A 14,130-nucleotide genomic window follows, 5' to 3' on the forward strand; every position below is an offset into this window, starting at 1 on the left:
TTTTGTGATAGAAAAATTAAAACTGCACACAGTATTCCAGTGGCGAGATCACCATAGATTTATATAAAATATAGACTTCATGATGCTGGAAATTTTATTTTTAATCCCTTTCTTAGTAATTCCGAACATCATATTTGCCTTCTGCATTACTGTTGCACATGGAGAGGATGATTTGACAGAGTTGGCCACCATGATCCAAATAGATCTTTCCTGATTAGTCACAGGCCTTTAAGATCGATTAGCAAACAGTGCGTCAAAATACATTTCTTTAGATTGAACCTCATTTGCTCTTTGGTTATCCATCTACTCAGTTTGAAGAGTTTTTTTCTGGAGCTCCTCATAGTATTTCACCATTTTGAATCAACATGGTGCTCTCCTATATGTACATTTCCTGCCAAAAAGTCCTTTCCATGTAGGAAAGACATAACATTTGAAGTAGCCCTAATAAACACTCCAATACCCTTGAAGATGAAGGGCCGTAGATTGATTTGCAAAGGGAAAATACTTTGAAATGAATCCAATGTCACGTTATTGAAAAACTTTAATGGGAGAAGATTAACTTTTGAAAGTCTGCAGTGGTTTACAAAGCTTCAAATGCCCAGAAATCTACTAAGCCAGCCCATTTAAAGAATCTAAATACGCTTGCACATTTTTAAGCTTCCCGACTTTGAATATTAGCTTTGAAGTTGTGCCAAAAATGGAGCTGCCTTGAAAATGAATTCATGACACTGGAATTAGTGTTGGGTGTGTGGCATGCCTAATGATAATCTTGACCACGCTTGCCGTTGACAGCCAGCGCATATGGCGCTTCTGAGTCAATAATTCTTCAAAGATAAGATGCGCAGCATCTTGGCTCTTTTTATCTTTGCACACTGATGATTTGGACACTGTGCAGTGTCCAAAGACAGCCTGTTTAATGACAGATGGCATTTTTCCACAGCATAGAAAGATTGCCTGCAGATTTCCTGAGTCACACTGTCCATCCAGGAAATCTACAGCAGGAGCCTAAGTGAAATATGCTGAATGAAAGATTCTTTTGTTGAGATGCCAAAGGATTTCACAGGTTTTCAAGAACCAAAGAAAAACCTATGCTATGTGTGAGGCCAGGCCAGAAAATGAGCAAATCATTGAAACGTTGCCACTTAATGCTGTCACCTTCGTTGAGGCTTAAGTGGTCTACCATTCTGCCTCAACCAATTGTGTATTAGGACAACAGACAAGGGGCTCTTCTACATGAAACACACAGCACAGTTGGCTGAGTATCACCCATTTCTCCTCCGCCCCCACCACCCTGGTAGTCTACAGATTTAGTTTGTCAGAGAACAAGGACGTCTGTGCTAAAGGATTAACTTCCCCAGTCCCTCTTAAACTTAATTTGAAAATACTGTACTCAGTTTCTACAGAGGCTTATTCATCCCAAATGGATGACTTCATTTTATCCTGCTCTGTTATGAGTCAGCCTGATATAGCGCTTCACAACCATATACACACCAAGCTGCATTCACACTGCAGTTTGTCCCATTTTGTTGACATTTCCCTAACTGTTAGTTCTTGCATTATATTTGAGCGTTCTCACAACGTAAAAGCCACTCATGGGAAAACTAATGGAATGGAATATAGCACACGTTTAGTGCCCATTTCTGTGTTATTTGATTGTAGGAGGGAAATCTTCTGCAGTCCCCTTAACCTGGAAAATCACAAGAGTTTTGAGCGACAATTTCCCTTTCTCACGGGTTCATGCTGCAGCCACTCATGTGATGAGCCATGAGGCAACACACCTTCACATGCTACATTCCCTGCCCATTTCAAGGCTCACACCACATCCTTCTTCTTTTTGCCTGACAAGAAAGCATGCTGGTACTTCAGCACAGAAAGTCATGTCAAAAATGTAAAGCCTACAATAATGGCAGAATGTAGAGCAAGAGGGACGGCATAGAGGAATGATATGTGTGAATGACATTCACCACAACATGGAGGAATAGCAGTCAGGATGTGACAGAACAGGAAAGAAGTGCTAGCCTTGAAGTCACTTAAACTAATACAATAAAACCATGAATACAGCACAAGTTTCTAAGATAATAAATTATTTTGCAGCCTCCAAATTTCACATATGGTTTTGATATTCATGGGTAGCACTACAAAATAGCTAAGTGCATGGCTGCACCAACAGATCTACTTGTGAGTAGTTTGTAAACTCCATGCCCTGTTCTGGCTACTTCACTTCATCTTGTATAGTGCCTAAATGTTTACTTTCTAAAGCAGGTGCTTGTTTTACCATCTTGTCCTTTAACACCATGGATGTTATTTGTCCCTTCAGTGCTCTCCCTTTCTCCTCTATCAATGATTTCTTTCTTTCATTCTTTCTTACATGCTTGTTCATCTATCTACACATTTTCCCTAGAGACCTATCTCTCCTCTGGTGTTGCACAGCCAGTAGCTATTCCCCCCACCAAGACAGAAGATGGTTAATCACATTCCTACATGCACAGGCACATACATACACTGAAAATAAAATAAAAAAGGAGCCCAATCCATTAATGGCTACAATTCACCAGTGTAGCTTCAAGTCACACCTACACCATGTCTTGATAGCATTCATCATGCCCATTTAATAGTAGTTAATTATTGAAACTGCGAGGGACACGGGTGGCACAGTGGTCTAAGAAGGTCGGCAGTTCGAACAGGTGTTCACTGTGAATTCCTTGTAATGCTACACATGCAGATCATGGTTGCATGGGGGGAAATATCCTCATGCAGCTCCTACAACAAGGCAGGTGGGCATCCATAGATTCTTCCACTTACGCTATGACGTGTGGCATACATGCCATAAATACTCAATCCTAATTCTACCTGAAATGGGGGGGGGGGCACCAATCAAATATTTTGAAACCATGATTTTAATTCTCAATATCAGTTTTCATTAATGGTTTTCAAAAAAGAAAAGAAAAAGTATTTTATGGGAAATGAAATTAAACTGGGAAAATGGGTGTGAGGGGGTTCTAGTGTTTCAAACTCCTCCCCAGCTAGTTATTTATTTGCTGGTTGCATATCCCACCTTTTAATCCAAGGAATTCAAGGTGGCACACATGGTTCTCCCCCTCCTCATTTAATCCTCACAACATCCCTTTGAGGTAGGTTAGGCTGAGAGGCAGTGCCTGGCCTAAGGTCACCCTGTTGGCTTTGTGGCTGTGTGGGGATTTGAACCCTAGTCTTCCAGATCCAAGTCTGACACTTTAATCCCTAAAACTCATTTGCAATATTTTCTCCAATAACTTGAGCAAATCAGATACCAAGCCCTAATCCTTTGCATCCCCGGAGAAACAAGCTTCTTAAAGGGTCTTTTCTACTCGATCTCAAGTACTAGGAAATGTCTCCTAGTACCATTAGTTTAAACTTTTGTGGTGTGAACAGGCAAGCGATTTCTATCAAAGGCAACAGAAAAAGTAGTTATTCAGCTTTCAAGTTTGGGAATCCCTTCCCCTGAGATACCACCATCCTGCTTGGAGAGTTTTCATCTCTCCCTCTCCTGAAAGTATGTTGAAAACCTATATATCATAGTCTGCAAAGAGTGACACACTTTTAAATTTTCTTTTAATGTGTTTGTTTAATTGATTTCTTTTGAGGCAAATGGAAATTTGTCACTCGGCAACAGCTGCCACAGCTCCCCCCCCCTCTTTTTCTGGAGTCTGCTAAGCATCAGCGTTCCAAATGAGCCTGAATCTCCAGAGGAAGGAGAACGGAATCAGAACACGCATTGTGTCTCTTTAGTCAGAATTCTGTTCCCAGCCACCTCCATGCCTCCCCTCTCTGCTAATGTATGCCTGCCTCTGAGGCGAAAACAGATCTACGGCTCCTGTCCTTGTTCTGAATAAGAATACATTATTCGCCAGCTCTGTTTCATTAAAATTATTCCACTCAGCTGTGAAAACAGACTTGCAATGGATTGAATGAGTCGCCTCTCTACCCCAGATGCTGAGGAGGTGGGCTCTTTAAATGTCATGGAATAAATAAATAAACAAACTGCATTTGGCAGAGGGAATATATATATGCAGGGAAATATATTGAGAAAACTGAAGGCTATATATATATATAGCCTCCAGTTTTCTCAATATATTTCCCTGCATCCTATTTTAAATCAGATTAATTAATTATATCTGATTACCTGTAATACAACAGTTGCATTGACAAATGAGTTATCTGTGCCTTTGAATAATTTGGATGCTTTTTCTCTCCAAACATATATCTGTTCACAGGTGGCACTTTACAGTCCTTGCAGACTTCCATGAAGAGGAGAAAGCAATCTTATCTAGTCCCCTCTTCCAACTGCAGCCACCCACACAACCTCAATGTTTTAGCACATGAATCTTTAGGCTTTCCAGACTTGGGACCCACCTTTAACCCCAAAATGCATTTCTTAATCTTTTGCCATAGATTTGTATGGTGATGGTGCTGCTGTTGTGATCCTGCCTTAGATCAGGCCATGAGCTGATAGAGCTTGCCCACCAGTTTTCCAAGAGGGCAGCGGTTTTGGTCTTGTATGGTTTACTCTGGGGCATGGAAGAAACATTTACCCTTGCAACCTGCTGTTGAAATTGTCCTTGGCCAGCCACAAAGGCTTGTGGAATTGCCTGCTGAAAACACACACTTAAATTGGCTTTTAAATCATGGCCTTTGAAAGGGCAGGGCAAGAGCAATGGACCAGAGTTAAGAATTCTTCACTCTGGACCATCTCCAAAATATTTAAGCCCATCAGTTGAAGACCAATGTTTCAGAGGGTGTCCCAACCATCCAAAGCAGACTTAGGGACAACTGGGAGATTTTAGGTAAAGTGGAGGTTGGCTAGATGATGGCTATTCTCTGCCTTGGAGTCAGAGGCAGTATATGTTTGAACACCAGCTCCCTGAAAAATCCAGGGGAGGAGAGAGTGCTATTGTGGGTTGGCCACACATATCCAGTTGGCCACTGTGAGAACAGGATGTTGGACAAGATGGGCCATTGGATGCTGGACATTGGATGAGCCCTGATCCAGCAGGGCTCTTCCTATGTTCTTATAAACAATGCCTTACCCATTTCATTTGCAGGCACCTCCACCGGATTGAAGGAGCCTTCTATACATGAAGCAACACCATCAGAAACAACCTATTATTTTTATTTTATATCTTTAAAACTTTTTCACAAGGAGCATCCATCATAATTTCCAATTGGCAATTGATCGGAAGAGAGGCCAACTGAAGCACAGTCTGGCTCTCTTGTACCTCATGTCTGCCCAGGAGCATCTAGTCACCTGGAAATGAAAGCCTGGGGGCTTGTCTCAGCGTAAAAAAAGGTTGTCATTGGTCTTTTTCCACTTTCCCTGATAAACTGCACATCTAACATTACCAAATAAACACTACCATGTATTTTACATGTTTATAAACACTCTCCTCCTTCTTTCATTTAAGTTTTCTATAAAACAGGTTCAGACTTATGGATACTGCTGACGAATTTTAGCAGGGTTTTGAATTCTGTGAATGATTCTTCTGTGACCTTTCTAAATTAAATGTGTTTTCTGGACTGAAGGGCATTTGTACATTGCTGAGGAAGGCTAAGTTTAAAGGAGTGAGACTCTACATTATGCTGTAAAGGAGGTGAGGCTATTTTACAGTCACCCCCAATGCCTTTGGGGAATGAGTTCTGGACTTATATGCCAGCTGCTGTCTTCAGCAAATGCAAGACGAACTCCTGTGGTTGACATTTCCATTAGTACAATGGCATATAGCTGTTCCAAAGAGTCAGCCACACATTGAGATAGACAGATTTTTGCAAAGCTCAGGCCAGTCCTAGGGGCACCTTTGAAGACAAGGACCAAAAACTTGAATTTGACCTACTATTGTGTGGTCAGTCAGGCAAGACAGATGAGTGCTAAGATGATGGGATGGTGCTTTAAAAGTTCCCCTCAGCATTGAAGCAGGCAAGCAGGCAGGCAAGAGCATTATCCTTATACTTCAGTTTTATAAGGCAAGCTGATTTCTATGGAAACTGGAAAGAAAAGTTGTGTATAGGGCTAGTCCAAAGAGTCCTTGAGCTCAATCCACCATAGCCTGACTTCACGTGGAGGGAAGTCCCTAACTCAACCAAGGGTTTGAGACCCATAAGCTACCCTCACCTAGTTTAGCCAGCCAGTTGAAGCAGTTTCCCGTGGTGTGGCCTGGGTAGGAGCCATAGGTGAGAGCTGAGTGCAGAGTGGGGACCAAATGTGGACAAGCTACACCAGAAAAAGCATGACATGTTTCCCACCAGAGGTACTACCCTTCCCCTGACACCCCTAAGCAGTGTATAGGATACACAATACAAAATGACTGAACTTGAGTTAGAATTATTAAATCAGATTTCAGTGAAAAAGTCTGCTGAAATAATAATAATGTGCCAGAAATTCAATTTGGGGAAGGGGAGGGAGGAGAGACAGATGTCTGACCTCAATTGCGCAGGAGTTTCACAAAATGTAGCCCACAATAATAAATGTATGGCTCCTTGTGGATATGAGGCCTACACCAGAGCAAGAGGGACCACTTACAGTGGCTCCCCTGAAGACCTCATTTATTGGAGAGGAATAAGGGCCCAGAACATCTCTGACATGGACTCCTTTTGACTCCCAAGCTTTCTTCAGAGGCACCATAGGGTTATACCCAACTCTATATTTTTGGTGTAGCCACTTCTGACCTGGTCCTGATAGTACTCTAGAATACATTCTTCTGAAGTGTATATAAATTACACTGCAATTCAGGACAATGGCTGTGTTGCCCTTTGAATAATATATTACCATCTTTTGTGTAGCAGGTGGTTGAACTCAGCTTTTTACTTAAGGTATAGATAACCTTAACTTTGTCTAATGTGTTGAAATGCTATTCAGCTGTAGTAAGAGGAGAGAGAGAGAGACCAAGCAGCAAAGGGCATTTTTAGCAGTGAACTTTATGATACATGCTCATATTTTAAGATGAATCAGTGAGCCTAAAATGCGATTTGAAGGGAAATATTTCATTCTGCTCTCTTTGCCATCATTTAATATGTTTCCAACACCCTTTGGGTCTATGAGCATTCACCTTTGCACTGTATTTAAAATGTACTGGCAGTGCTGGTGGCTGAAGGAAAGGAAAAGTGCCTTTATTTCACATTTAAAATGGCAAGCTAATGCTGATAATATAGGAAATGATCCAGAAAGGGGGGGGGGGGAATCAGCACTTTCCACTCCCAATGAGAGCATTATGCACAACCTGGAGAGATTATTTGTCTTGTGCATTGTGGTTTATATTAGTGTTGGAATGAAGCTTTTGCCTTTATGGTTTTTTTCTGTGTCCAGGGCAGCTGTTTATCAGCTCCATCTGGTATGCAGGCTGAGACCCTACCTGCCGGCAGACTGTCTCGCCAGAGTGGTGCATGCTCTGGTTATCTCCCACTTGGACTACTGCAATGTGCTCTATGTGGGGCTACCTTTGAAGGTGAACCGGAAACTACAACTAATCCAGAATGTGGCAGCTAGACTGGTGATTTGGAGCGGCTACCGAGACCACATAACACTGGTCTTGAAAGACCTACATTGGCTCCCAGTATGTGTTGGTGCTGATCTTTAAAGCCCTAAACGGCCTCGGTCCAGTATGCCTGAGGGAACGTCCCCACCCCCATTGTTCTGCCCAGACACTGAGGTCCAGCGCCGAGGGCCTTCTGGCCATTTCCTCACTGCGAGAAGCCAAGTTACAGGGAACCAGGCAGAGGGTCTTCTCGGTAGTGGCACCCGCCCTGTGGAATGCCCTCCCATCAGATGTCAAAGAGAAAAACAACTACTAGACTTTTAGAAGACATCTGAAGGCAGCCCTATTTAGGGAAGCTTTTAATGTTTAATAGACTATTGTATTTTAATATTCTGTTGGAAGCTGCCCAGAGTGGCATTATCATTATTATTATTTTGTCATGGAGGAGGAGAAGTGAACTGTGAAAATGTTGGGGAAAGAACTTTGACAAACTCATGCGTTATGTGGCAATGCTGTGGGTCACTGTTGTGCTGCTGTGGCTTGTTTTTCTTCTCTGACGCAGCAGCACTGGTGGCGCTGGTGAAGGTGCTCCAGACCCCACTGTGGTGCTCCCTCTTCCAGGGCACAGCACCCTCCCTTGCATGCACATGCCCCTCAAAAGCAACTAACCCCCGCCCCCCCAAAAAACCCTGGACATTTCATGTCAAATGCAAAAATCTACCCAGACAGGCATGCTGCCCCCCCAAAAGAGGACATGTCCAGGAAAACCTGGACATGTGGACATATGGCAACCCTAAGGAATGTCTGTTTAAGCAGAAGGAAGTCCCAGTTGGTTCAATGGCACTTACTCCTACCCTAAGTCAGTGAGCATAAGGCTTCAGCCTTAGTGAAGCAAAGGCTCAGTTTTGATGGTGCAGTAAAAAACATTACACCACTGATAATTCTAACATTTAAGAACATTTTCAATAATTAATTTGGTAATTAATTCATTATAATCCATTTAGATGCAGGTTTTTAGATAGCCGTTGTGGAAAGTAGATTGTTCTTGCAATTAAGAGCATCTAGTACAGTAAGCAGTGAATAAAAGCATGCTTCATTTAAAATACACACACACAAACACATGCAACCACAAATATGAATCTTGCCATCTGGCCTAAATAAATTTCACTACACCATTTTATTTTTATGGAATCAGGGGAACTGTCTGCAATTAGCAATTATAGGAGGGTAGTCAATAAACTTCGGGGGGGGGCGGGAGGCAGGCAGGCAGGCTCTCCCAGTTATATTTGTACAATTATTACCAAGGGCTATGGGTGCAGTTTCCCCATGCCTCTATAGGACATGTTGTAAGTGTACACATTGTCTGTACATTGTTGTGTCTGAGCACAATTGTCATCGAGCAGCATCTGTTCCACTTACCTGCAGCAAAAAGGGGAGGTGAGATAGCATTGGCTAAGCTAGGATCAATGGTCACTTGGCTTCTCCTTACCCAGAACACCTCCCTAGGAGAACATTTCTCCTGGTCATTAGATCTGTGTATATAGCTTTATGAAGATTCAGCATCCACTTTTTTCCTTCCTTTCATTTGAATTAGGATGAATGTGTAACTCTTACTGATGGGATCGTCATACAGATGCCAACTCCCTAATCAACTGCTTGTGCCTCCATAGGGAGGGAGTCCCACACTTCTAGCATCATGAGGTGCGCACCTTTTTGCTGGGCACCATTGTATTTCAGGTAAGCCAAACCCATTGAGGAAGACACAGTTGCCTTGATTCAACAACTATCTTTTAAGTTACTGCAAAAGCACATTAGTTGGAAACATACGACAATCGTGATTTCAAAGAGGCCTACCATATTTGTAGCGTGCAAACCACACTGGTGTGTGTTTCTCTGCTTTGATCTGCTGGAAGACTTTAGTGAGAGATGTGAGCATCAGCGGAGCAATAGCCAGAGCAATGTTTTCAATGAATGTTTGGTTCTTCCAGAAATGCCGTCAGCTGCTGAGGCTGGCAACTTCTTACGTCCATGCCTGCAATTCAGACATCATTTGTTGTGGGGAATAATCTAGTCTATGAGGGCTTGTCTACAAATATGTCACTGTCTGTTTACCTTGCTGCGCATCAAATGGATTAGAGGCACCCCTACCTCAATACTTATTAGAGGAAAGGCGTGACAGAATCCAACTTTACAGATTCCCTGCTGCCCTGCCTAGCTTTGCCTCTGGCTAGGAAAATGGTAAAGAGCAAAAAGCCGACTTAGGATGCAATAATATGGATTTTGCTAGACTAGTCTAGAAGCAGCTAGTAAGTGACAGGGGCCAGGCCTCGATGAGGACTATTCTCAGCTGGTTGCTCAGAGTTAGATCTTTTGCACCCAGCTGCTTAAGCCCTTGTGGAATTTTAATAGACCACCAATTACACACACACACACACACACACACACACACACACGGGGCTGAATAAAGTTTGGGTGACTTCACCCCCCTCCCCTTCCCAAGAGGCACACAACTTCCTTTCTTGCCAACAGCTGATGCTAGCATAAAACCTGGATCAAACAGAAAGCTTATTCAGCAATGGAGAGATACCCGGGAGCAAAAAAGAAAGAAAGAAAAGAAAATTAAAAAGTACACTTCCTTTGGATGTGTCAGCTTCTATTATCCATTATGATAAATCATCCTTCCTAAAGTACTTAATATTATAATGAGGGAGGACTGTCAATATGAAGGTGGGGGCTGACTCTTTCATATGCAAATAACAATAATTTGCATGGAACCACACCTCGCTCCTGAACTCTTGAACTCCGCATATGTAAAATAAGCTGCTTAGAGGGTCCCTGGATTATTTAGACACATCCTAATATTGCTTTTGTGTGCTTGTATGACAAATGATAAATGTTCCTTGTTGTAAGTGACAGCTCTAGCGCAACAATAACTGAATCACTAATGATGGGCACACTTCATAAATGAGTTTGTATACATTTTATTCAATATGTAGGGATAAATGTGCAGAAGCATTATGTACTATGAATAATAAAGGATAACTCTTAAGATATAATAGTTTAGCTTTCTCCCCAAGGACCATAAAGGCCTTGACTTCCCCACCCCCAGGTATGACTTGTGTTTCTTTCAGCCATTTCTTCCATGCTACTTGCATTAGACTTCTTTCTGAAATGAATCCATATTTATGAAATAACAGAAAATGATGAAATGGGAAAGGCAAGCAGGTCCTATATAGAACTATTTCACTTGGAGATCTGATCTTGTTTTTCTTTAGGAAATTGGTGAAACTGTTCATTGGCTTAATGAGATTAAACTCTGCCCCTACGTAATATATCGGTGAGGAAAATAAATGCTTCATGGTGATTGTGGAAGGTGGTGGATTCTCCTGTATTGGAAGATTTTGAGCAGAAGTTGGATGGCCATCTGTCACGGATACTTCAGTTGAGATTCCTGCATTGCTGGGGGCTGGACTAGATGAACATTGAGGGTCATTTTCAACTCTGCAATTCTAAGATCCTATGGCCAGTACAACAATTAACTCATTGTCAGGTGTGAGGATTTTTTGTTTGCTTGAGAAGTCAGGTTGAATAGGCTTCACACACAATATGATAGGAGTTGTGGTGCAATGCCATATGGGGATCCAAGGTTGAAGAAAACTGGCCTAGAACAATATTTGAAGTTATGGGGATATATGAACTCATGTATCTTCATTCCCATGGGATATAAAGGGATCTCTCATGAAGTCATCAACTTTGATCACATGTCTTCTACTTACATCTTAGTTTAAGAATATTCAAATTATCTAACAATGACAATAGAGATTCACCACAATTGTCTTCAATGCATCATTGAGCTTTTCTGCAATAATTTTTAAGCCTCTTTGGATATTCCTTTCATACACCAATCATCTGATGAGCCCACCTCATCTCTTGAATCCTTCCTACTTCTATTGTACAAAATAAATCCATTTTGTCAGCTTTTGTGCACTTACACAATTGCTTCCTTAAATTCCACGTTGTTCGGGCTTTATTATGGCTTTCCATTTAATATACCCTATGTGATGTTGCATTTTCTCATTTGGGCTTGGCTTCCGCTGTTTAAGATTCCTTTTCACTTTAAAAATATTTTCACCACTGCTTCTTACTGATCATTCCTTCTTTGGTTGAGCCTTTGATCCGAAGTGTCTGTTTATTCTAGGGCAAGTGGTGTGGCCAGCTCTGCTACTAAGCAGAGTGAGATGACCACCTTGGGCACCTGATTTTGAGTGTCATGAAAGGGCAGCAACTTGTGAGTTGCTAAATTTATTATTATTGCATTTTTTCCACCTGGTGTGGGGAGGTGTATTTGCAGGAATTCCTGCCAAAAATAACCTGACTGGCCAAAGCTCATTGACCAGAGGAGAGGGGCATTTTCTGCTCAACTCCAAGCAACAAATTATCTTGGGTTAGCCCTGAACAGAAGGAACCAAAGCCCAGGAACAGGAATAAAGGAGAAATGCAGTTCAGTTTAGCCTTTCATGTGAACATACTTAATCCACACTTTCCAAAACAATACAGAGACTGAAACACCACTACTCCCCAGATCTTGTGGTGTCATTCTTCAACCAAACAACATATACAAAACCGTGTGCATTATAAGTATGCATAAAAATGCATATATTTGTAGGAATAACATACAAACCTACCTTGCACTCATGAAAATTGCTTCCAAAAATGTGTGTTTTGGGAGAAATTTGCACCCAAATGCTGGCAAATTCCTATGAAGCCTTTGTAGAAAAATAGCACCACAAACTGATGTGATCCTGTGAACAACTGAACTTAAAGATTGGGAACTGAGATTCACTGACATTGACAAGTTCGTCTGTCCCTAGTCAGGAGCTGAGGACAGAAGATGGACAGAAAAGTCAAGGAGCAGAGAAGCAGAGAACTGAGGAAAGGAGCTCATGAAGAGGGAGATACAGAGCAAAAAAGGATGGGATGAAAGAAATATTAGTCAAGTAGACATGGGTAATGGAGGCTAGCTTCAACATATTGATTTATAAGTGATGTTCTATTCCTAAGCCTGATTAATAAATCTACACAATAGCAAACAAATAATAAATAAATTATTTATCCCTCTTGTGTTCCAACTTCGACCATTATGTTCCATTACATGATGCCTCCAAGTAGAGGCTGTGCTCATCTTTTGATTCCTATTGGAGAGAGGATTTCAAATTTGCATATAAATGGAAATGAAGGTAATGTGATAATAGCTTCAGTTAAAATGTTTCCTTTTTAAAGAATTAATTCATTTTTAATAGGAACAGTAAATATTTTCAGTTGATACAGGGCTTTCTTTTTTTCATATATAAAGCGACAAAAACCAACAGTCTTCTTGTTGTTATCTGCTGTGTCAGAAACCCTCATTAGAGGAGCCTGTCGTTTTCAGTGACTTACAGAACCTTTCCTCCCCTCACCCCACAAATGTTTGTCACCAACAAAGGGAAAACAACATCAACCACACAGTTACTTGAAAAGTGTAGAGGCATCCTACTGAGTTGTAAATAAAATGAATCGTATGCCGCTGTGAGCTTAAGAAATGCAGTCACTTGTAAAAATAACTAAGTTCAGCTTATTACTACTACTTTCCCTCCCTAATTCTACTGCAGATCTACCTACAATGGTTTATATCAAAGACAGAGCAATCAACACCAGCAGATCCACAGTGGCCCAATATTGCTTCAGGGGGCAGAACAAATGAATAATCCTCCTTGTGACTCATGGCTTTCATTTGAGGATCAGGCAGTCAAACTGCTTCCACACTGTGCCTCTACTTCCTCTGCTGTCATGCTCAGCATGGTTTGGCACATGATTCCACCATAGAAATATGGGTAACTTCCATAGCAGACGTGAAATTTTGGCAAGAAAATATTGGGATGGAGAGCAACCGTGCAGCATTTTTAAAATTGTTATTCTTGTACCTCTCTCATCACCAAAGGAACACAAGTGAACAGCAAAGAACCTGCACAAGCAACGCTGACACCAAACCCCACATATATTAAGTAAAATAGAAACATTGTCACCCGACCCTACCCCACCCCTTCTCCCCCCACCTCTTTCCCCCATTTCTTCCTAATGTCTCAACAAATGAAACTGATTTGTAAAAATGTTACATGGGGGGAGGGGAAATACAGGAGAAGAGACATTGCACATACTTATGTAAATCAAGAAATAATAATAATAATAATAATACATTTTGAAATATTGTTGTTCTTATATTTATTGCTTTTATCAGACACCCAATAACAACAGTTCTCTGGCCAATGCACCTCTTAATAACAATATGTTAATGCATTGCTCCCCTGCATGTGAACATTGCAGCTTATAACCAAAAATATAGTAGGAGGGTTCATGAAGTGGAATTATCAACACTATGATACCTCTGGTACTGTTGCTGTAGTTATTAAACAAGAAGAGTCTTGCTGGTTCAGACCAAAAACCTATCTATTCTAGCATCCTGTCTCCACAGGGACCAAACAGATGCCTATGAAAAGCCCACAACCAGGACATAAGCACCATAGTCCTAGGAACATAAGAATTTATATTCAATTAGATCACTAATCTATCCAGCTAAGTGCTATCTACA

General features: G+C 41.4%; 1 long non-coding RNA gene across 1 annotated transcript; it reads left to right on the forward strand.

Moving 5' to 3' along the window:
* The first annotated feature begins 3,794 nt into the window (after positions 1-3,794).
* On the forward strand, positions 3,795-5,416 carry LOC310840766. The gene is made up of 2 exons (XR_014562109.1): positions 3,795-3,980; positions 5,082-5,416. It is a non-coding gene; the product is annotated as an uncharacterized lncRNA (long non-coding RNA).
* Positions 5,417-14,130: the final 8,714 nt, after the last annotated feature.

This window comes from Podarcis gaigeae (assembly GCF_964106915.1).
Source record: "Podarcis gaigeae genome assembly, chromosome: 3".
NCBI classification, from domain to species: domain Eukaryota; kingdom Metazoa; phylum Chordata; class Lepidosauria; order Squamata; family Lacertidae; genus Podarcis; species Podarcis gaigeae.